Genomic DNA, 19,624 nt, shown 5'->3' on the forward strand with positions numbered 1-19,624 from the left:
TTTTATTTCTTTTTCTTCTCTGATTGCCATGGCTAGGACTTCCAAAACTATGTTGAATAAAAGTGGTGAGAGTGGACATCCTTGCCTTGTTCCTGATTTTACAGGGAATGCTTTTAGCTTTTCACCATTGAGAATGATGTTAGCTGTGGGTTTGTCATATATGGCCTTTATTATGTTGATGTAAGTTCCCTCCATGCCCACTTTCTGGAGGGTTTTATCATAAATTGGTGTTGAATTTTGTCATAAGCTTTTCCTGCATCTATTGAGATGATTATATGGTTTTTATCCTTCAGTTTGTTAATGTGGTTTATCACACTGATTGATTTGTGAATATTGAAGAATCCTTGCTTCCCTGAAATAAATTCCAGTTGATCTAGGTGTATGATCCTTTTTAATGGTGTATGATCCTTTTTAGTGGTGTATGATCCTTTTAATGTATTGTTGATTCAGTTTGCTAGTATTTTGTTGAGGATTTTTGCATCTATGTTCATCCGTGATATTGACCTGTAATTTTCTTTTTTTGTGATATCTTTCTCTGGTTTTGCTATCAGGGTGGCCTCATAGAATAAGCTTGGGAATGTTCCTCCCTCTGCAAATTTTTGGAAGAATTTCAGAAGGATTGGTGTTAACTCTTCTCTAAATGTTTGATGGAATGCACCTGTGAAGTCATCTGGTCCTGGGCTTTCGTTTGTTGGAAGTTTTTTAATCACTGTTTCAGTTTCAGTACTTGTGATTGGTCTGTTCATATTTTCTGTTTCTTCCTGGTTCAGTCTTGGAAGGTTGTACCTTTCTAAGAATTTGTCCATTTCTTCTAGGTTGTCCATTTTATTGGAATATGGTTGTTTCTAGTAGTCTCTTACAATCCTTTGTATTTCTGTGGCATCAGTTGTAATGTCTCCTTTTTCATTTGTTACTTTGTTAATTTGAGCCCTCTCCCTTTTTTTCTTGATGAGTCTGGCTAAAGGTTTATCAATTTAGTTTATCTTTTTAAAGAAACAAGTTTTAGCTTCATTGATCTTTGATTTTGTTTTCTTCATCTCTGTTTCATTTATTTCTGCTCTGGTCTTTATGACTTCTTTCCTTTGGCTAACTTTGGGTTTTGTTTGTTCTTCTTTCTCTATTTGCTTTAGGTGTAAGTTTAGGTTGTTTCTTTGAGATTTTTCTTGTTTCCTCAGGTAAGATTGTATTGCTATAAACTTCCCTCTTAGAACTGCTTTTGCTGCATCCCGTAGGTTTTGGACCATCGTGTTTTTGTTTTCGTTTGTTCCTAGGTATTTTGCGATTTCCTCTTTGATTTCTTCAGTGATCCATTGAGTATTTAGTAACATATTGTTTAGCCTCCATGTGTTTGTGTTTTTTACAGGATTTTTTCCTGTAATTGATTTCTAGTCTCATAGTGTTGTAGTCAGAAAAGATGCTTGATATGATTTCAATTTTCTTAAATTTACTGAGGCTTGATTTGTGGCCCAGGATATGATCTATCCTGGAGAATGTTCCATGTGCACTTGAGAAGAAAATGTATTCTGCTGCTTTTGGATGGAATGTTCTATAAATATCAGTTAAGTCCATCTGATCTAATTTGTCATTTAAGGCCTGTGTTTCCTTATTGATCTTCTGTCTGGATGATCTGTCCATTGATGTAAGTGGATTGTTAAATTCTCCCACTATCATTGTGTTACTGTCGATTTCTCCTTTTACGGCTGCTAGCATTTGCCTTATATATTGAGGTGCTCCTACATTGGATACATATATATTTACAATTGTCATATCTTCTTCTTGGATTGATCCCTTGATCATAATGTAGTGTCCTTCTTTGTCTCTTGTAACAGTCTATTTTGTCTGATATGAGTATTGCTACTTCAGCTTTCTTTTGATTTCTATTTGCATGGCATACCTTTTTCCACCCCCTCACTTTCAGTCTGTATGTGTCCCTAGATCTGAAGTGGGTCTCCTGTAGACAGCATATAAACGGATCTTGTTTTTGTATCCATTCAGCCAGTCTGTGTCTTTTGGTTGGAACATTTAATCCATTTACATTTAAGGTAGTTATCAATATGTACGTTCTTATTGCCATTTTGTTAATTGTTTTGGATTTGTTTTTGCAGGTCTTTTTTCTCCCCTTCCTCTTTTGTTCTCTTCTCTTATGATTTTATGACTAATTTTAGTGTTGTGTTTAGATTCCTTTTCCTTTTTCTGTGTGTATTTACTGTAGGTTTTCGGTTTGTGGTTACCATGAGGTTTTGATATAGCAGTCTATATATATACAAGGTTGTTTTCAATTGGTGGTCTTTTAATTTCAAATGCATTTCCAATATCCTGCATTTGTATTCTCCTCACAGTTGCCGGTTTTGATATCATATTTGTGTAGATGATTTCCTACCTTTACTATATGTTTGCCTTTACCAGTGAGCTTTTCCATTCATAATTTTCTTATTTCTATGTGTGGCCTTTTCTTTTCCACGTAGAGAAATTCCTTTACCATTTGTTGTAAAGCTGGTCTGGTGGTGCTGAATTCTTTTAGCTTTTGCTTGTCTGTAAAGCTTTTGATTTCTCTGTCAAAGCTGAACAAGAGCCTTGCTGGGAAGAGTATTTTTGGTTATAGGTTTTTCCCTTTCATCATTTTAAGTATATCATGCCACTCCCTCTGACCTGCAGAGTTTCTGCTGAAAAATCAGCTGATAACCTTATGGATATTCCCTTGTATGTTATTTGTTGCTTTTCCCTTGTGGCTTTTAATATTTTCTTTCTGTCTTTATTTTTTGTCAGTTTGATTACTATGTGTCTTGGTGTGTTCCTCCTTGGATTATCCTGCCTGGGAGTCTCTGCACTTCCTGGACTTGGATGACTGTTTCCTTTCCCATGCTAGGGAAGTTTTTGGCTGTTATCTCTTCAAATATTTTCTCAGGTCCTTTCTCTCTCTCTCTCTCCTCCTCCTTCTGGGACCCCTATAATGCAAATGTTGGTGTGTTTAATGTTGTCCCAGACGTCTCTTAGACTGTCCTCATTTCTTTTCATTCTTTTTGCTTTTCTATGGCAGTGATTTCCACCATGCTGTCTTTCAGCTCACTTATTCATTCTGCCTCATTTATTCTGCTGTTGATTCCTTCTAGTGTATTTTTCATTTCAGTTATTGAATTGTTCATCTCTGTTTGTTCTTTAGATCTTCTAGCTCTTTGTTAAACATTTCTTGTATCTTCTCAGTCTGTGCCTCCATTCTTTTTCCAAGATCTTGGATCATCTTTACCATCATTACTCTGAATTCTTTTTCGGGTATATTGCCTATCTCCACTTCATTTAGTTGTTCTTCTGTGATTTCATCTTGTTCCTTCATCTGGGACATATTTCTGTGTCATCTCATTTTGTCTAGCTTTCTGTGATTGCGGTTTCTGTTCCGCAGGCTGCAGGATTATAATTCTTCTTGCTTCTGCTGTCTTCCCCCTGGTGGATGAGGCTGGTCCAAGAAGCTTGTGCAGGCTTCCTGGTGGGAGGGACTGGTGCCTGCCCACTGGTGGGTGGAGCTGTGTCTTGTCCCTCTGGTTGGCAGGGCCGTGTCAAGAGGTGTGATTAGCGGGAAGCTGTGGGCTCAGGAAGACTTTAGGCAGCCTGTCTGCTGATGGGTGGGGCTGTTTTCCAGCCCTGTTTGTTGTTTAGCCTGAGGTGTCCCAGCACTGGAGCCTAAAGGCTGTTTGGTGGGGCCAGGTCTTAGTGAGAAAATGGTGGCCTCTGGGAGGGCTCACGCCAATGAGTACTCCCCAGAACTACTGCCACCAGTGTCTTTGTCCCTGCAGTGAGCCACAGCCACCCCCCTGCCTCCACAGGAGACCCTCCAATACTGGCAAATAGTTTTGGCCCAGGATCCTATGAGGTCACTGCTTTTTCCCCTGGGTTCTGGTGTGCATGAGCCCTTGTGTGCACCCTCCAAGAGTGGAGTTTTCTGTTTCCCCCAGTCCTGTGGAATTCCTGCGATCAAACTCCACTGGTCTTCAAAGCCAGATGCTCTGAGGGCTCCTCCTCCTGATGCCAGACCCCCCAGGCTGGGGAGCCTGATGTGAGGCTCAGAACTTTCTCTCCTGTGGGAGAACCTCTTTGATATAATTATATTCCAGCTTGTGGGTCACCCACTCAGCAGGTATGGGATTTGATTTTATTGCAATTGCACCCCTCCTACCGTCTCAAAGTGGCTCCTTCTTTGTCTTTGGATGTACAGTATCTTTTTTGGTAGGTTCCAGTGTTTTTGTTGTTGTTGTTGATAGTTGTTCAGCAGTTAGTTATGGTTTTGTTGTTTTTGTGAGAGAAGGTGAGTTCATATCCTTCTACTCCGCCATCTTGGCAAAACTTCATGTGGTTTGTATTTTATATTGAGGATTGGCATACCCCTTTAGTGCAAGTTGACCTGCAAGAGTATCTTGGCGGGTGACCATTTTTACATCCCCAGAAATTGAAACAGGGCAAAGAGTAATGAGAATAAAATTGTTATAAGGAGATTTGAGCCATGACTCTACAGTTATATTCTTAAGAGGTTGTATTTGTTATGTTTTGCCTTAAGCCAAAATTTAATAGTTTAAAACAATCTTTTATTTAGCTCTTAATTCTCTGGGTTGGCTGGGCACTTCTTCCAATCTGACCTGGCTCTGCTTATCTCTCCTCGCCTCATCATGATGTTATGGTGGGTCTGCTGGCAGTGGTTGGCAGGTTGACCTGAGTACCTCCATTTGGCTTCTCATCCTCCAGCAGTCTGGCTTGGACTTGTTTCCATGGTGGTCTCAGAGTTCCAAATTCAACAAGAGAGCAGACTTCACTAAACAAGATCTTTTCAAGCCTCAGCTTATGTTATACTTGCTAATGTCCCATTGGCCAAAACAAGTCAAATGGCCAACCCAGATTCAAGATCATGGAGAAACAAACTTTGCCTTTTGTGTGAGGGCCTACAGAATCAGATTTCAATGGTGTGAATACAGAGAAGGGAAGAATTTGGCCATTTTGACAGTCTACCATAGGGAGGTCATAGAAATTCTTTTAATGGAGATTTTGAAAACAAAAGAGACTATTATTTTTCTGAATATTTTCAATGTCAACTTGCTTAGAGTGTATTTTTGTTTCCAGCAGTAACCAGTATAGGGATTAGTTACCCTAAATAGCCTTCTCATTTGAAAAATCTAAAATCTCTATGAATTTCTTTTACAACCCTTTTAAAGTGGACTGCTGTACTGACATGAAAGGAAGGAATCTGTAGAGGTAAAAAATAAAAATAAAAGCAGATATCTGGGTGTGAGTGCCAATGCCAGATTTAATCTTCATGGTTTATGCTAAACCTTGAAGACCTTGAGCTTTTACCTTGATAGCTATATGGATCATGGAGAACAGGAGTCAAAGCCTAGAGCCTGATCAAAGTAGGATTCTAACTGTAGACCTCTGAGTAAGCCGAGGTTTCCCCCTACAAAAACTTCTTCTCAGTGTATAGATGGATGAGAAGTAAACTGGAGAAGGAAACAGCACTGAAACTTGCCTGTACCAACTTGGGCACTGGGTAGAAGAGAATAAAACTTGTATCAAAATGTCTACCCATAATCCACCCTGTATATGGATTCACATTCTATTTTCATGCTATATATTTGGCATTAAAAAAAAAAGTGAAACAATTTAAAAGAAAGTGGTCCCACACTTGGCAAATGTCAGAAGCAAAGGATAATCCTCTTTAGAGGAACTCAGCTTTATTCCTGACCTCAAAGAATTACTACAGATAAAATTATTAGCAAAACGAATAACTCACAGTCAAAAATGTACAAATCATAATGGGGGAGAGCCAGCAGAAATGATGGAAAGTAGACAGGGAACCTCAAAGAATTTATAGACTGGAATTTTCTGACATTATATAATAACTACATTCAATATGTTTAAACAAGTAAGACAAGCCAGAAGAAAATGAGCAAAAAACCACACATTTTAACAAATAACACAGCAGATGTGAAAAAGAAACAACATAAACATTTTTTTAATTTAAGTTTTTATTTTATATTGGAGTATAGTTGATTTACAATATTGTGTTAGTTTCAGGTGCACAGTAAAGTGATTCAGTTATACATATACATATATCCATTCTTTTTCAGATTCTTTTGCCATATAGGTTATTGCAGAATGTTGAGTAGAGTTCCCTGTGCTATACAGTAGGTCCTTGTTGGTTATCTGTTTTATATATAGTAGTGTGTGTATGTTAATCCCAAGCTCCTAATTTATCCCCCCCCCACATTTCCCCTTTGATAACCATACATTTGTTTTTGAAGTCTGTGAGTCTGTTTCTGTTTTATAAATAAGTTCACTTGTATCTTTTTTTTTTTTTTTACTTTTTATAGTGTGTACAGCTTTTTTGGTTTTCTTTGCATTCTGTTACCCTGTGCGATGGGAAGGGAGAAAGTGAATGAACACCACATCTATGCAGGATTTGACCACCCCATGAAGCAGGTAGCTCAGTGCACAGGTTGTTTGATATGAACCTGACCATAAGGAAAGGCAATAGAGAAATAACAAAGTTCTTTGTTATTTTGAAACAACGTACATTTTACACATAAAAATGTATAATATTTGAAATTAAAAACTCAACGTATGGATTAAATAGCACATCAGATGTTGCTGAAGAGATAATTAATAAACTAAGATTTAGCAAAGAGAGAGGTATATACATATAGCTCAGAAATATAAGAAAGTGATAAAAATAAAAGAGAACTTTATACATGGATAATATAGTGAGAAGGTTTGACATATATCTAATCAGAGTTCTAGAGATGTGTAATAGAGAACATGAGTAGGAAGACAATATTTGAAGAGATAACATCTGTGAATTATGTAGAACTGTTGAGAGACACAAATATCTAGGAAACTTAATGAATCCCAGTAGAAAAATATAAAAGAAATCTACCTACACACATCATGGTGAAACTGCAGATCACCAAAAACACCCAAAAAAACCCGTCTTAAAAGTAGCCAGAGATAAAAGACAGATCATCTGCATATGAATGATAAGTAAGCTGACAGCTGAAGTTTTAGTCACAACAAGGAAATCTGAAAACAGTGGAATAATACCATTATGTACTGAAAGAAGTAACTGCAAATTTAGGATTATGTATTCAGCAAAACTATCTTTCAAGAACAAAGGCAAACCCACAGCTTAAATCATACTTAATGCTGAAAGACTGCTTCCCTGTGAGATCAAAAATAAGAAAAGAATGTCTGCTCTTACTGCTTCTATTTAACATTATACTGCAGGTTCATGCTAGGTCAATTAGGCAAGAAAATGAAATAGAAATCACCCAGATTGAAAAAGAAGTAAGACTATCTCTATTTGCACATGACATGATCTTGTATATAACAAATCCTAAGGAATGTGCTAAAAAAGACTATTAGAACTAGCAAATAAGTTCATCAGATGTCAAGGTACAAGATCAATATACCAAAATCAATTGTATTTCTATACACTTGCAATGAACAATCTGAAAATAAAATTGAGAAAACAGTTCCATTTACAATACCATCAAAAATAAAATGCATAAGAGTTTAACAAGAGATGTTCGGCCCTGAACCAAGATGGCGGAGTAGAAGGACGTGCTCTCACTCCCTCTTGCGAGAACACCAGAATCACAACTAGCTGCTGGACAATCATCGACAGGAGGACACTGGAACTCACCAAAAAAGATACCCCACATCCAAAGACAAAGGAGCAGCCACAATGAGACAGTAGGAGGGGCGCAATCACAGTAAAATCAAATCCCATAACTGCTGGGTGGGTGACTCACAGACTGGAGAACACTTATACCACAGAAGTCCACCCACTGGAGTGAAGGTTCTGAGCCCCACGTCAGCCTTCCCAACCTGGGGGTCCAGCAACGGGAGGAGGAATTCCTAGAGAATCAGACCTTGAAGGCTAGTGGGATTTGATTGCAGGACTTCGACAGGACTGGGGGAAACAGAGACTCCACTCTTGGAGGGCACACACAAAGTAGTGTGCGCATCGGGACCCAGGGGAAGGAGCAGTGACCCCAGGGGAGACTGAACCAGACCTACCTGCTAGTGTTGGAGGGTCTCCTGCAGAGGCGGGGGGTGGCTGTGGCTCACCATGGGGACAAGGACACTGGCAGCAGAAGTTCCGGGAAGTACTCCTTGGCATGAGCCCTCCCAGAGTCTGCCATTAGCCCCACCAAAGAGCCCAGGTAGGTTCCAGTGTTGGGTTCCCTCGGGCCAAACAACCAACAAGGAGGGAACCCAGACCCACCCATGAGCAGTCAAGCGGATTAAAGTTTTACTGAGCTCTGCCCACCAAGGCAACAGTCAGGTCTACCCACCCCCAGTCCCTCCCATCAGGAAACTTGCACAAGCCTCTTAGATAGCCACATCCACCAGAGGGCAGACAGAAGAAGCAAGATGAACTACAATCCTGCAGCCTGTGGAACAAAAACCACATTCACAGAAAGATAGACAAGATGAAAACGCAGAGGGCTATGTACCAGATGAAGGAACAAGATAAAACCCCAGAAAAACAACTAAATGAAGTGGAGACAGGCAACCTTCCAGAAAAAGAATTCAGAATAATGATAGTGAAGATGATCCAGGACCTCGGAAAAAGAATGGAGGCAAAGATCAAGAAGATGCAAGAAATGTTTAACAAAGACCTAGAAGAATTAAAGAGCAAACAAACAGAGATGAACAATACAATAACTGAAATGAAAACTACACTAGAAGGAATCAATAGCAGAATAACTGAGGCAGAAGAACGGATAAGTGACCTGGAAGACAAAATGGTGGAATTCACTGCTGCAGAACAGAATAAAGAAAAAAGAATGGAAAATGTAGACAGCCTAAGAGACCTCTGGGACAACATTAAATGCAACAACATTTGCATTATAGGGGTCCCAGAAGGAGAAGAGAGAGAAAGGACCCGAGAAAATATTTGAAGAGATTATAGTCGAAAACTTCCCTAGCATGGGAAAGGAAATAGCCACCCAAGTCCAGGAAGCACAGAGAGTCCCATACAGGATAAACCCAAGGAGAAACACGCCGAGATACATAGTAATCAAATTGGCAAAAATTAAAGACAAAGAAAAAATATTGAAAGCAGCAAGGGAAGAAAAACAAATAACATACAAGGGAACTCCCATAAGGTTAACAGCTTATTTCTCAGCAGAAACTCTACAAGCCAGGAGAGAGTGGCATGATATACTTAAAGGGATGAAAGGGAAGAACCTACAACCAAGATTACCCGGCAAGGATCTCATTCAGATTCGATAGAGAAATCAAAAGCTTTTCAGACAAGCAAAAGCTAAGAGAATTCAGCACCACCAAACCAGCTCTACAACAAATGCTAAAGGAACTTCTCTAAGTGGGAAACACAAGAGAAGAAAAGGACCTACAAAAACACACCCAAAACAATTAAGAAAATGGTCATAGGAACATACATATTGATAATTACCTTAAACGTGAATGGATTAAATGCTCCAACCAAAAGACACAGGCTTGCTGAATGGATACAAAAACAAGACCCATATATATGCTGTCTACAAGAGACCCACTTCAGACCTAGGGACACATACAGACTGAAAGTGAGGGGATGGAAAAAGATATTCCATGCAAATGGAAATCAAAAGAAAGCTGGAGTAGCTATACTCATATAAGATAAAAGAGACTTTCAAATAAAGAATGTTACAAGAGACAAGGAAGGACACTACATAATGATCAAGGGATCAATCCAAGAAGAAGATATAACAATTATAAATATATATGCACCCAACATAGGAGCACCTCAATACATAAGGCAACTGCTAACAGCTATAAAAGAGGAAATCGACAGTAACACAGTAAAAGTGGGGGACTTTAACACCTCACTTACACCAATGGACAGATCATCCAAAATGAAAATAAAGAAGGAAACAGAAGCTTTAAATGACACAATAGACCAGATAGACTTAATTGATATTTATAGGACATTCCATCCAAAAACAGCAGATTACACATTCTTCTCAAGTGCGCATGGAACATTCTCCAGGATAGATCACATCTTGGGTCACAAATCAAGCCTCAGTAAATTTAAGAAAATTGAAATCATATCAAGCATCTTTTCTGACCACAACGCTATGAGATTAGAAACGAATTACAGGGGGAAAAATGTAAAAACCACAAACACATGGAGGCTAAACAATACCTTACTAAATAACCAAGAGATCACTGAAGAAATCAAAGAGGATATCAGAAAATACCTAGAGACAAATGGCAAGGAGAACACGACGATCCAAAACCTATGGGATGCAGCAAAAGCAGTTCTAAGAGGGAAGTTTATAGCTATACAAGCCTACCTCAAGAAACAAGAAAAATCTCAAATAAACAATCTAACCTTACACCTGAAGGAACTAGAGAAAGAAGAACAAACAAAACCCAAAGTTAGCAGAAGGAAAGAAGTCATAAAGATCAGAGCAGAAATAAATGAAATAGAAACAAAGAAATCAATAGCAAAGATCAAAAAAACTAGAAGCTGGTTCTTTGAGAAGATAAACAAAATTGATAAGCCATTAGCCAGACTCATCAAGAAAAAGAGGGAGAAGACTCAAATCAATAAAATTAGAAATGAAAAAGGAGAAGTTACAACAGACACTGCAGAAATACAAAGCATCCTAAGAGACTACTACAAGCAACTCTATGCCAATAAAATGGACGACCTGGAAGGAATGGACAAATTCTTAGAAAGGTATAACCTTCCAAGACTGAACCAGGAAGAAATAGAAAATATGATCAGACCAATCACAAGTAATGAAATTGAAACTGTGATTAAAAATCTTCCAACAAATAAAAGTCCAGGACCAGATGGCTTCACAGGTGTATTCTATCAAACATTTAGAGAAGAGCTAACACCCATCTTTCTCAAACTCTTCCAAAAAATTGCAGAGGAAGGAACACTCCCAAACTCATTCTATGAAGCCACCATCACCCTGATACCAAAACCAGACAACGATACTACAAAAAAAGAAAATTACAGACCAATATCACTGATGAATATAGATGTAAATATCCTCAACAAAATACTAGCAAACAGAATCCAACAACACATTAAAAGGATCATACACCACGATCAAGTGGGATTTATCCCAGGGATGCAAGGATTCTTCAGTATACACAAATCAATCAATGTGATACACCATATTAACAAATTGAAGAATAAAAACCATATGATCATCTCAATAGATGCAGAAAAACCTTTTGACAAAATTCAACACCCATTTATGATAAAAACTCTCCAGAAAGTGGTCATAGAGGGAACCTACCTCAATATAATAAAGGCAATATACGACAGACCCACAGCAAACATCATTCTCAATGGTGAAAAACTGAAATCATTTCCTCTAAGATCAGGAACAAGACAAGGATGTCCACTCTCACCACTCTTATTCAACATGGTTTTGGAAACCCTAGCCATAGCAATCAGAGAAGAAAAAGAAATAAAAGGAATCCAAATTGGAAAAGAAGAAGTAAAACTGTCACTGTTTGCAGATGACATGATACTATACACAGAGGATCCTAAAGATGCCACCAGAAAACTACTAGAGCTAGTCAATGAATTTGGTAAAGTTGCAGGATACAAAATTAATGCAAAATTAATGAATGCAAAATTAATGCACAGAAATCTCTTGCAATGGGACCTATACACTAATGATGAAAAATCTGAAAGAGAAATTAAGGAAACACTCCCGTTTACCATTGCAACAAAAAGAATAAAATACCTAGGAATAAACCTACCTAGGGAGACAAAAGACCTGTATACAGAAAACTATAAGACACTGATGAAAGAAATTAAAGATGATACGAACAGATGGAGAGATATACCATGTTTTTGGATTGGAAATATCAACATTGTGAAATGGACTATACTACCCAAAGCAATCTACAAATTGAATGCAATCCCTATGAAATTACCAACAGCATTTTTTAAGGAACTAGAACAAAAAATCTTTAAAGTTGTATGGAGACACAAAAACCCTGAATAGCCAAAGCAGTCTTGAGGGAAAAAAAATGGAGCTGGAGGAATCAGACTCCCTGACTTCAGACTATACTACAAAGCTACAGTAATCAATACAATATGGTACTGGCACAAAAACAGAAACATAGATCAATGGAACAAGATAGAAAGCCCAGAGATAAACCCACGCACCTGTGGTCAACTAATCTATGACAAAGGAGACAAAGATATACAATGGAGAAAAGACAGTCTCTTCAATAAGTGGTGCTGGGAAAACTGGACAGCTACATGTAAAAGAATGAAATTAGAATACTCCCTAACACCATACACAAAAATAAACTCAAAATGGATTCGAGACCTAAATGTAAGACCGGACACTATAAAACTCTTAGTGGAAAACATAGGAAGAACACTCTTTGACATAAATCACAGCAAGATCTTTTTTGATCCACCTCCTAGAGTAATGGAAATAAAAACAAAAATAAACAAATGGGACCTAATGAAACTTCAAAGCTTATGCACAGCAAAAGTATTTATTGGAAAGGAAACCATAAACAAGACGAAAAGACAACCCTCAGAATGGGAGAAAACATTTGCAAACGAATCAACGGACAAAGGATTAATCTCCAAAATATATAAACAGCTCACGCAGCTTAATATTAAAAAAACAAAAAAGCCAATCCAAAAATGGGCCGAAGACCTAAATAGACATTTCTCCAAAGAAAACATAGAGATGGCCAAGAAGCACATGAAAAGTTGCTCAACATCACTGATTATTAGAGAAATGCAAATCAAAACTACAATGAGGTACCACCTCACACCAGTTAGAATGGGTGTCATCAGAAAATCTACAAACAACAAATGCTGGAGAGGGTGTGGAGAAAAGGGAACCCTCTTGCCCTGTTGGTGGGAATGTAAACTGATACAGCCACTATGGAGAACAGTATGGAGGGTCCTTAAAAAACTAAAAATTACCATATGATCCAGCAATCCCACTACTGGGCATATACCCAGAGAAAACCATAATTCAAAAAGACACATGCACCCCAATGTTTATTGCAGCACTATTTACAATAGCCAGGTCATGGAAGCAACCTAAATGCCCATCGACAGACGAATGGATAAAGAAGTTGTGGTACATATATACAATGGAATATTACTCAGCCATAAAAAGGAACGAAATTGAGCCATTTGTTGAGACGTGGATGGATCTAGAGACTGTCATACAGAGTGAAGTAAGTCAGAGAAAAACAAATATTGTATATTAACGCATATATGTGGAACCTAGAAAAATGGTACAGATGAACCGGTTTGCAGGGCAGAAGTTGAGACACAGATGTAGAGAACAAATGTATGGACACCAAGGGGGGAAAGCGACAGGAGGTTGGGGGTGGTGGTGTGATGAATTGGGAGATTGGGATTGACATGTATACACTGATGTGTATAAAATTGATGACTAATAAGAACCTGCTGTATAAAAAAATATATAAAATTAAAAATTAAAGAATTTAACAAAAACCCAAAACAAACAAAAAACGACAACAACAAAAAAAGAAACAGCATATCACCAGCACCCCAGAAACTTACTTTGCATGTCCCACCAGTCACTGCCCCGCATCAAAAGTATCCACTGTCCTGACTTCTAACATCATAAATAAGTTTTGCCTGTTGTAAACATCATGTAAGTAGAATTAGCGTGGGTACTTTTTTTTTTTTATAAATTTATTTATTTATTTATATTTATTTTTGGCTGTGTTGGGTCTTCGTTTCTGTGTGAGGGCTTTCTCCAGTTGCGGCGAGCGGGGGCCACTCTTCATCATGGTGCGGGGGCCTCTCACCGTCGCAACCTCTCCCGTTGTGGAGCACAGGCTCCAGACGTGCAGGCTCAGTAGTTGTGGCTCACGGGCCTAGTCGCTCCGTGGCATGTGGGATCTTCTCAGACTAGGGCTCGAACCCGTGTCCCCCATATTGGCAGGCAGATTCTTAACTACTGTGCCACCAGGGAAGTCCCAGTGTGGGTACTTTTTTACATCTGGCTTCCTGTGCTAATATTTTGTTTGTGAGAGTCAGTCTTGTTGTTTCATGTATTTATGGTTTTTCATTCTCATTGCTATACGTTCCATTGTGTGATTATATTATGCCACCATGAATTTATTCTTCTTACTGTTGATGAGCATTTGAGTTGTGTCCAGCATTACATATAATGTGGCTATAGACATTCTTTTATGTGTCTGCTGGTAAACATGTATATGATTTCTCTTGTCCATATACCTAGGAGGGGTGATATGTTCTCTTAAATAATAAAGATCTGGAAAAGCTTTGAGAGCTACATTAAAAAAAAAGAAGAAGTATTTAACAAAAGTGTAAAATTTATACTTTGAAAACTACAAAATATTAAAGAATATCTATGTAAATGGAAAAATATACCATGTTCATGGATCAGAAGCCTTAACATTGTTATGATGGCAATATTCTTTAGATCAATCTACAAACTTAGTGCTACCTTAGCTCAGGCTGCCATAACAAAATAACATAGATTGGATGGCTTAAACAACAGTAGTGTATTTTCTCACAGTTCTGGAGGCTGGAAGTCCAAGATTAAGGTGCCTTCATAGTCGGGTTATGGAGAGCTCCCTTCCTGGCTTGCAGACAGCTACCCTCTCACTGTGTCCTCACATGTCACAGAGGGAGGGAGGGAGGAGCAGAGAGAAAGAGAGGGAGAATGAGAATGAGCAAGTTTGCTGGTGTCTCTTCTAATGAGGTCACTAATCCCATAATGAAGGGCCCATCCTTATGACCTCATCTAAACCTGATTTCCTCCTAAAGGCCACCTATCTAAGTACCATCACATTAGGGCTTGGGACTTCAACATATGAATTTGGGGGAGGACACTATTCAGTTCATAACACATGTAATCCCTATAAAAATCCCCACTTGCTTCTCTGTAGAAATTGACAAACTGATTCTAAAATGCATATGGAATTGAAAGGAACATAAAATAGCCAAAGAAATCTTGAAAAAGAAGAACAAGGTTGGAAGAGTCAAACTTCCCACTTTCAAAACTTACTACAAAGCTACAATAAACAAAACAATGTGGTACAAGGATAGACATATAGATCAATAGAGTCGAAATGAGAGTGGAAAAATAAACCCTTATATTTATGGTCAGTTGAATGTCATCGAGGCAACCAAAATAATTCAATAGGGAAAGAACAGTCTTCAACAAATGATGCTAGGAAAACTGAACATATATATGAGAAAAAAAAAAAGTTGCCTTCTTCTTCACATCATACACAAAAATTAGCTCAAAATAAGTCAAAAACCTAAATGTAAGAGCTAAAACTATAAAATTGTTAAGAGAAAATATAGGAGTAAATCTTTGTGACCTTAAGTTAGGCAAAGCCTTCTCGGACATGACACCCAAAGCACAAACAACTAAGGAAAAATAGATAAATTGAACATCATCAAAATTAAAAACTTTTTTGCTTCAAAACATACCATGAAGAATGTGAAAGGCAACACACAGAATGGGAGATAAAATTTGCAAATCATATATCTGGTAAAGGGCTTGTATCTAGACTATATAAAGAATGCTTACAACTTAATAATATAAAAGACAAATAACCCAATTTCAAAATGGGCAAAGGATATGAATAGACATTTCTCTGAAGAAGTTATATAAATGTCCAATAAGGACATGAAGAAATGCTCAACATCATTAGCCATCAATGAAATGCAAATAAAACCACAATGAGATAAACTTCACACCCACTCAGTTGTCTATAATCAAAAAAGACAGATAATACAAGTGTTGGCAAGAATATGGAGGAATTGGAACCCTCATACCTTGCTGGTGGGAATGTAAAATGTGTAGGTGCTTTGGAAAACAATCTTGCAGTTCCTCTAGGGGTAAACGTAGAGTTACCATATAACCCCAACAATTCCAAATTCCACTGCTAGACTTACGCTCAAGTAATGTATGTTCACACAAAAACTTGTACACAAATGTTCATAGCAATATTATTCATAAAGTCAAAAGTTTGAAACAATTCAAATATCCATCAGCCAGTGAAAGGATAAGTACAATGTGGTATATCCATACAGTGGAATATTATTCATCAGTAGAAAAGAAATACTGATACATGCTCCATGTGGATAAACCTTGAAAACACAAATGGCCCATAAACAGGTAATAACATTCTCAATTTCATTAATAATCAGGGAAATTAAATTTAAAATCACAATAGAACATCCTTTCACCTGTACCATGTTAACTAAATGTAAGTTAGGTGTTACCTGGTGTCTGTGATAATATAGCTCAGTGAGAACTGCTGGTGGGAATGTAAATGGGAAAAACTTATGGAAAACAGTGAGACATCACCTCACAAATACAAGAATGTTCAAGGCAGCATTTCCATAAAGGAAAAAAAAAAACCACAAGCAGCTTGGATGTCCTTCGGCAGTGGAATAGATCAATTGTGATATAGTCAGACAACGAAATACAGCACCGCAGTGAAAATGAATGGCCCACAACTACATGCATCGACATGGATGAATCTCAAAAACATAATACTGAGAGAATGAAGCAGTAAATTACACAGAAGAGTAGATGCAGTATGATTCCATCCATATAAAGTTCAAAAACAGGCAAAACTAAACAATATATTGTTTGTAGATACCTCAAAGGTAGTAAAACTGTAAAGAAAAGCAAGAGAATGATAAACACAATTTGGGACGTGGTGTGGGAAGCAGGGCGCTCTTAGGGAGACAGGAACAGGCTTCCGAGCTGCTGGTGATGTTCTATTTCATAAACTCTGTAGTGAGTAGCTGGGAGCATGTTTTATTATTCTTCTTTACACTGTACATATATATTTACTACATCTTCTGTATGTATAATATATTTCACAATTTAAATGTTTAAAATAATGAATGAGATCACCCTCAGGGACCCTTCTAACACTTTGATTTTGAAATTCCATAAAACTGTCTCATTTGAAAAGTTGAAAATCAGCAGAATCCTAGACTCTCATATCTGGATGTGTCCTCAGTTACCACATAGCCCCCTCATTTTACAAATGAGGTGACTGAGCTCCAGAGGGGTGAGGTCACTTTTTCAAAGTCACACAGCACCTGAGTGCTAGAATGGGAATATGGAGGAATTGGAAGGTCCAGTGACCCTCAAAACGGTACATTTTCCACTGAAACACAGTAGGGCTGTGTGCATGTCCTATTCTAGGCATTATATTTACAATGAGCATTCTGTGTTTTCTGGAAGCAGTTCTGAGTTCCCATATTCTGTCCCATTGTCAGACTATATGATCTTTCTTTTAATTAATAGACTTTATTTTTCTGATTCACAGAATAATGACTGCCCTGGATGTATTAATTCCACATCACTTCCATACTACAGACCCTCTCCATGGCCTTTCCTGTTATTTGAATGAAGAGCTCTGCTCAGCCTCAGATACATCTGTCGTGCTGGTCCAGCTTTCCTTCCACCCCGTGTTCCCCACTGTATTTCCAGGAACCCCTGGGATTCTTATCAACCTTTACATCCTTTCTACCTTCCTCCTTCAGCTCCTTGGGGGAAATGAAGGAACAGATTGTTCCAAGTTTTCATATGGCCTCCTGGTTTTCTCCACTGGGAGAGGTGGCTCTGGAAGTGGAGTTGGCAGGGGACACAAAGGAGAGAAAAGAAGGGAAAAAACAGGAGCTGTTTCCAATGAGGTTGTAGGCCATGACCTGACTAATTCCACAGCCATGAAGTCAATTGATCTGCCACCTGCACATCCCAGAACAGCCTGTTCTCTGGCCTTGCCTGCCTTCCAGACCAGGCATTGTTTGATGTGATGAGTTTTCATGAAGCCTGATGAAAGTTGGACCCTTCCCCACCTACCAGCACCACCAGCACCACTTCTACTCATAAGCCCTGACTCTCTGCAGGGGTGGTCTCCAGTGGCTGCCAGCTCTACCTCACTTGGAATTTAAAATGTTTAGGCATATAGTCAGCCCTACCTTCTCCTAGACTCACAGGATGTCAGTGTCAGAAGAAAAGCTCAGGTCATTTCTTGTCTGGTTTCTGCTCTTTACACAGAAGTGAACAGAGCCCCAGACCACAGAGGACCAAGTTCAGTGTCACCCAGAGAGTTAGATAGCCCAGGTGGTCTGACTCCCAGAGCAGAGTCTCTCATGGTCCTAGACCGTTTCCCGTGGTGCTGTGACATTTGGAGCTGCCCTCCTCCCTCACCTTGGCCCTTGGAGCCTACCTCTGGCCTGCAGAGTGAACAAACACTTGCAGAATACTTCTGACATTCACCTAGAAGTCCCTCCTACTTTTAACCTGGCTGCTTTTGCAAAACAACTTTCCCTATTAAAGATAAGAGAGTATTTACTGGGGTGATGTCACCCAGTCCAGGCCAGGTCCTCGCACTTACAGGCTTGGAAACCATCTTGTTGGTTTCCCCACCGTGGATCACGCTTGGTAAAGCTGAGTCATGCTAACCACCTCTTTGGGAAACCGATGAATAAAACCTGAGTGCCTGTTTATTAACATAAACAAGAGCTGTAACTCTCCCTTGTACTAGTTCATGTTGCCCTGATCAGCTGCTTCTCTCACAAAGGCAACCTATGTAGAAAGTCAAACTGTCAGACTCAGAACAAAGGGAGCTGGTCTCGGGATTTGAATGAGCTCTCCAGTGGCCTTCCTTTGATTGCTGACAAGCCCCTTCCTGGCTGACCCATCCTTGCTTTAGCTGGATCAATAAACTCAGCAGTTCTGGTGGCCCAGAGAGTCATTCAGTCTCTTGGAAGAAACAGCCTCCTTCTGCTCTTCCCATTATGTGTTCATTTCATAACTTAACTCTCAGAGGGAAATCTCATTTCCCACGTTTCTAAGTCGTTTGGGGGAGGGGAGTCCCACATGATTCAGTTGTTCAGACACCTATAATTATATCCACCTGCTGTTCTATTATCTGCCCTATATTACTTCATATTGTCCACGAGGATATCCCCAAAGACTTTATAAAGTACCTTATGAAATCATGTTGCCTCTCTGTTCAGAAGTCATCAGTGCAATTGATCATTTCTGCAGCTGGGTAATGGGGAATCATTATAATCTTCTCTCTACTGTTGTATATGTCCGAGATTTTTCAAAATAATTTAAGATTTTAAAAACTAGGGGGAAAACCATCCATGGCTTCCTAGTTTCCCACAAAGCCTAAACGTCTTAAACTGGACTTGGCCCCTCTTCCTCCAACTGGCCTGGCAATATTTTCCTGTAATATTGCCTTCCACTCTCTAAAAACACCACCCTTACCCTAGCCCCATCTCCACACAAATATCGCTTGCAGTTTCCTGCCTTTGTGCTTTAGCTCATTCCATTCCTTCACTTCAACTTAGATGCTACCTCCTCCAGAAAGCCTTCATTGATTCCTCCCACTCACAGCACTTGCTACCTACACCAGCCCATGGCCTGTCCCCACTGATGTATGTTCTATGTGGTCTTCCCTCTGCATCCATTGTTAGCTCTTTGGAGTTCAAGGATTGTGTTTTATCATTCCTGCCTGGGAACGGATCTACCTTTTATGGCTATGGTGAAGATGGATTATAATCTTCAAATCATACATCCCATTG

At 38.9% G+C, this 19,624-nt stretch overlaps 1 protein-coding gene across 4 annotated transcripts in view; it reads left to right on the forward strand.

The window, feature by feature from the left end:
- ABLIM3 (actin binding LIM protein family member 3) overlaps positions 1–19,624 on the forward strand; it is a 185,815-nt gene that overhangs the window by 91,442 nt on the left and 74,749 nt on the right. The window lies entirely within an intron of this gene.

Source organism: Balaenoptera ricei, chromosome 3 (assembly GCF_028023285.1).
Source record: "Balaenoptera ricei isolate mBalRic1 chromosome 3, mBalRic1.hap2, whole genome shotgun sequence".
Classification (NCBI taxonomy): domain Eukaryota; kingdom Metazoa; phylum Chordata; class Mammalia; order Artiodactyla; family Balaenopteridae; genus Balaenoptera; species Balaenoptera ricei.